Source organism: Bombina bombina, chromosome 2 (genome assembly GCF_027579735.1).
Source record: "Bombina bombina isolate aBomBom1 chromosome 2, aBomBom1.pri, whole genome shotgun sequence".
Classification (NCBI taxonomy): Eukaryota; Metazoa; Chordata; class Amphibia; order Anura; family Bombinatoridae; genus Bombina; species Bombina bombina.
The window spans coordinates 1118146331-1118152782 of NC_069500.1; the positions used below are offsets into that span (position 1 = coordinate 1118146331).

General features: G+C 36.7%; 1 pseudogene; it reads left to right on the forward strand.

Annotated features, from left to right (window-relative positions):
* Positions 1–4296: 4296 nt before the first annotated feature.
* LOC128648180 (sialin-like) lies at positions 4297–5809 on the forward strand (annotated as a pseudogene).
* Positions 5810–6452: the final 643 nt, after the last annotated feature.

A 6452-nucleotide genomic window follows, 5' to 3' on the forward strand; every position in this document is an offset into this window, starting at 1 on the left:
AGTTCCTATGACAACTCTGACTCGATGCATTTCCTCTGCCACCTAAGCAGACTTTATCAAGAGATTTTAGAGTGTATACTATGTTTTACAATCAACACAGTTTAAATACACTGCCTAACAAACACACCCACTCAATGATTGGATGGCGCGAGTGACGCAATAGCCAATCCGGACACTGCTAGATGAAACCTCATAAAACTGGGTCTCGTCATTACGGATTACATTTTTGTAATGTTATATGGCCACTAATTTATACGGGCATCGTAAAAATGTTAATGCTGTTATGCGACCCAATTATATGCCTCAACACAGTTTAGGCATACAGCCTAGTATAAACACCCATTTAATGACTGGGTGCCACAAGTGACGTAATAGCCAATCCGGACACTGCTAATCGGAAACCCATAAAACTGTATCTTCTTGTCATTGCAAGTTGAATTTAATAATGTGATAAAGTCAATATTCGTATGGGCATCATAAAGCACAACAGTGATAATATTATTATACAACCCAATTTGTGAATGTAGCTTAGTTAATAAAATAAACCCTATAGATCTATAACTCTTATCTTTAAAGGTGAAACTGAGATATGTTGTTTTCACAATGGGTTTTTTTCAACAATTTTTTTTCTCCATTGACTTCTATAGAGAATGCAAAAATGTGTTTGTGTTTGTGCGATAGTCGGATGTTAATTTTTTTTTTACTTTTTTCCCCCCATTGATTTCTATGGGGAAATACATGTATGCACGCGCATGTCATGTCCGCCGAACATCGATAAATGTCAGCATTTATCATTGCACCAGCAGTTCTTGTGAACTGCTTGTGCAATGCCGTCCCCTGCAGATTCGTGGCCAACCGTCCACTAGCAGGGGGTGTCAATCAACCCGATCGTATTCGATCAGGGTGCTTTCTGTCCGCGACCTCAGAGCAGGCGGACAAGTTATGGAGCAGTTGCTTCATAACTGCTGTTTCCGGCGAGCAGGAGCTTGATAAATCGGCCCCTATGAGATGATATGGACCTGCTTATATTTTTGAAGATTAATTGCCATTGTTTATTTGCGATTTGCAAATCTGACACTGTCTCCCATAATTTAGTATAGGAAAGCAATATTCAAAAAGTAGATTGTAGTAAAAGTTTATAAGATATAGATAATGTTCCTAGTGTCATAGGCAAAATATGACAGAGAGTCTCAAAAGCAGTATGTCGTCTACTTAAGTTAGTTATATGAGAATGGCTGGAAAGGTAACGTGCAAGTTGTTGGTAGCTGTACCAACTGATAAAGGTGTTGTTAGGTAAGCCAATTAGATCTGCTTTAGGTTTTAAATTTGCCATCCCTCAAAACTGCATAGCACATAATTAAGTCATGAATTGTGTTAAACTCAGAGGGTTTAATTGCCTGGAAATATAGGGAGAGAAGAATTTAGTAGTAAAGGAGTCAGAGATGGGGGAATTGAGGATACTATATTTTCTTTCTTCAGAGTAGAATAATATATATTTATGCCAAACTTTAATAATCAATACTTACAAAATTGAATATTATTGTGTGTTATGTTGCATGGTACAGTTTACACTATAACAGTGCAAATACAGTATATTGTAGAATGAATATCTTATTTGATATGTACACGTATATATAACTATATTGTAATGGATTGCTGTCTTATAGATTCTAAAATGAAGACATATTTACAAGAGGTAACAGCCTATGTTTTGATTACATTACCATATAAATTAGATTTTATACAATTGATTTAATAGTTTTCTTGAACCATTGTTTACGTTATACATAATTTAGATGTCTATATAATGATAACAAGCGTTTCATTTTATGTTAATATCAATCACTTAAATGTAATATACAATCATTTTATCATAACCAAAAAAATAACAGTTGACTGTTTGTTTATTGCCTCATACATACGTTACCATTTTTAAGGGTTAAGTTATAAAGCTTCATAGAATAGGTAAGGATTGGCATATTACCTAATATAACAACTTGACAGAGCAAATTATAAATGAGGTTGTTTTGATTGTAACATATTAAGCCATGCTTCATTTTTAATTAAACATATTAGCTGAAGATATCAGTTTTATGTTTGTGTAGTACAGTACAGAGTCAGCACACGGAGGAAAGCAAGAAGATCTGTGCAACATCAAGGATTCAATAGATTCAATAGTTATTACTCCCACATTTGACTAGATTACAAGTGGAGAGCAAAAGTATTACTGCTTTTGTGTGTTAATATTGAGCAAGCACAAGCAATACCTATTTTTGCACTCATATGACAATTCCAAAGTTACTTTTTAATAGCTTGAGTGATGGTCTAGGGTGTACGTTAAGTCCCTCACATAATAGATTTCTATGGGGACACTAAGTAAAATAACGTTGAATAATGCTCAATTGCTACACTGAGCAAAAACTATTTGAATGAAACGTAAACATTTAACACTTTGCGCATACACACATACACATATATACACACACATACACCTGACCTCTTCCCAGTCCTGCTCTATTTCATATATCATATCCTTTTAATTCTGCCACAAACCTTTTTCCTTAATAACTATTTGTTTTCATAGTATAGCATTTTCATGTTTTTTGATATGCAAACTAGCTAGAATTAATTGTTTACTTTAGGTCTCAAAAATAAAAATAAATTACAGCAGTATTTTGGATTGTGGTTGAGCATAACATTTGACTCTATATGCCCCTTTTATTAATGGCCAGAAGGACAAGGTTCAGCACTATGAACCTGTCAGTCTGGCCTTACTGCAAGCATGCAACATATGCTGCCCTCATTTAGTCACATACCTACAGCGCTGGTATTACAGGTTTTTATAAACCCAGCGTTAAAAGGCAAGAAGTGAGCGTAGAGCAAACTTGTGCTCCATACCGCACTCCAATACCAGCGCTGCTTAAGTTAGCGGTGAGCTGGTTGTACATGCTTGTGCGCGATTTCCCCATAGACATCAATGGGGAGAGCCGGCTGCAAAATAGCCAAACACCTGCAAAAAAGCAGCGTAAAGATCCGTAACGCAGCCCCATTGATTCCTATGGGGAAACTATATTTATGTTTACACCTAACACCCTAACATGAACCCCGAGTTTAAACACCCCTAATTTTACACTTAGTAACCCCTTATCTGCCGCCCCCAACATCGTCGACACCTATATTATATTTATTAACCCATAATCTGCCGCTCCTGACATTGCCACCACCTACATTATACGTATTAACCATTAATCTGCTGCCCCCAACATCGCCGACAACTAAATTATATTTATTAACCCCTAATCTCCCGCCCCCAATGTCGCCACAACCTACCTACACTTATTAACCACTAATCTGCTGCCCCAACGTCGCCGCCACTATACTATATTTATTAACCCCTAAACCTAAGTCTAACCCTAACACCCCCTAACTTAAATATAATTAAAATAAATCTAAATACAATCTACTATTAATAACTAAATAATTGCTATTTAAAACTAAATACTTACCTATAAAATAAACCCTAAGCTATCTACAATATTACTAACAGTTACATTGTAGCTAGTTTAGGGTTTATTTTTATTTTACAGGCAAGTTTGTATTTATTTTAACTAGGTAGAATAGTTACTAAATAGTTATTAACTATTTAATAACTACTATCTAAAATAAATACAAATTTACATGTAAAATAAAACCTAACCTGTCTTAAAATAAAACCTAACCTTACACTACAATTAAATACATTACCTAAATTAAATACAATTACCTATATTAAATACAGTTAACTAAATTACAAAAACCCCCCACTAAATTACACAAAATAAAAAACTAATTACAAGATATTTAAACTAATTACACCTAATCTAATAGCCCTAACCAAAAAAAAAAAAAAAAAAACCTAGCCTAAACTAAACTACCAATAGCCCTTAAAAGGGCCTTTTGCGGGGCATTGCCCCAAAGAAATCAGCTCTTTCACTTGTAAAAAAAATACAAACAACCCCCCAACAGTAAAACCCACCACCACCCACACAATCAACCCCCCAAATAAAATCCTATGCTCCCCATTGCCCTGAAAAGGACATTTGGATGGGCATTGCCCTTAAAAGGGAATTTAGCTCTATTGCAGCCCAACGCCCTAACCTAAAAATATAACCCACCCAATAAACCCTTAAAAAACTCCTAACACTAGGGCGGAGGAGGCTGCCTTGTAGCAAGAGGGGAGCAGCTTGCAGCATGGCCGTGCCTGTAGGAGGAGTCTTAGATCAGTAATCTGTCTGCTTCTAAGTAAGCAATTCAAACTGCAGGATCCTGACATGTAAAGAAACTAATATTATAACATGCTGGCTTGGGAAAGTGACATCGATTCAGAGGGTCGCAGTCCCCTGCTGGGAGAAGAACAAACCCAATGTAATATACAGTAGTATCCTTCTACAAAAGTGCCTAAATGCTGCTCTGCTCGCTACAACCTGGCTCTCATGGCATTTTTGGGATTCTTCATGGTGTACGCATTACGGGTCAATCTGAGTGTAGCTCTAGTGGAAATGGTAAATACCACATCAAGTGACAAGGTGAACCAGAGTGATGTGTGCATTAACCACATGGTTTCTCCGGTTATTCATCATAATTCTAAGGGCAAGAAGTATGACTGGGATGCAGATACCCAGGGATGGATTATTGGCTCATTTTTTTATGGGTATATCCTTACTCAGATTCCTGGTGGGTACATAGCTGGCAGAGTTGGTAGCAAAATGCTGCTGGGACTTGGCATCCTTGGAACATCAATATTTACATTGTTGACGCCATAAGCTGCTAACTTAGGGGCATGGTATCTGGTAGCAGTGCGTGTACTTGAAGGACTCAGAGAGGGTGTACCTTTCCCGCTATGCATGCGATGTGGTCATCATGGGCTCCACCTCTAGAACGTAGCAGTTTGTTGAGTCTCTCTTATGCAGGTGCACAACTTGGAACAGTTGTGTCCCTTCCATTATCTGGTCTAATTTGCTACCACATGGACTGAGTTTATGTGTTCTACATATTTGGGGTCTTTGGTGTTTTGTGGTACATATTATGGCATTTTGCTGTAAGGGATATAACAGTATATTTTGTAATCTCTTAAAAACCAGCTTTCTAGTCAGAAATCTATTCCCTGCCTTGCAATGGCCAAGTCTACACCTCTGTGGGCAATTGTTGTGGCCCATTTTTTTATAACTGGACATTTTAGACGCTGTTGACTTTACTGCCTACTTATATGAAAGATATCTTACATTTCAATTCACAGGAAAATGGGTTTCTCTCAGCATTACCTTATTTTAGATGCTGGGTCTGTATAGGGTCTGTATAGTTCTTACTGGCCTCTTTGCGGATTATTTAATGGAAAGGCTGAACGTTTCCACTGTAGCTGTTCGCAAAATATTTACTGTTATAGGAATGATTGGGCCTGCTATATTTCTAGTCGCAGCTGGTTTCACAGGGTGCAATTATGTAGTGGCAGTTTCCTTTCTTACTTTGTCAACTACACTTGGAGGCTTCAGCACATCTGGATTCAGTATAAATCATCTAGATATTGCTCCTTCCTATGCTGGACTTTTGCTTGGCATAACAAACACTTTTGCCACAATTCCTGGAATGGTTGGCCCTGTTATTGCTAAATTCTTAACCCATGAGAACACTGTGGAACAATGGCGACTTGTTTTTTACATTACTGCTGGTATAAATGTTTTTGGAGCCATCATTTTTTCAATATTTGGCAGCGGTACCATTCAGGACTGGGCTGTGAGCAGTGATAAGGAAGAAGGGGATTGAGGAGAGTTCTTTAATTCAGAGATGACACAAACATGCAACTGTTTTTTTGTTTGTTTACATTTTAATTTTCTGTTTACATAGTAATCCCCATCATGTCTATGAAGTTCATGGGCAAACTGTTGCCTTGCAAAGTAATACAAGTTGTGTTTCATGTCTTAAGTTGTTTTGTAATGAAAATGAAAATGAGATTTTGCTTTTACTTAAAGGGACATAATGGTCATAATGGCTAATAGAATAATAGGGCTGTTTTTATGCTAAGATTGGCACCACATGCACTTGTAGCCAGTCACTGAGCTTACATGGTGCTTGATTGGTAGCTACACTCCTTGCACCAGCATGTTATAGTGGCCAAGTAGGCTTTCAGATTGGCATCTGGGGCCATTTTAAAGGTGATAGTCTAGTGTTAAAAATGTCTGAATCAGTATGTTTTTAAACACACTTTGCCTCTGTGCATATATAGGGAGAGAGAAAATATAAATGTATATATATATATATATATATATATATATATATATATATATATATACACATACACAAAGTGTATGTGTGTGTATATATATATATATACATATATATATATATATACACACACACAAAAAGTCCAGTATAAATGGCACACTCCAACATATATAACTCTCTGGAGCACTGCTAAA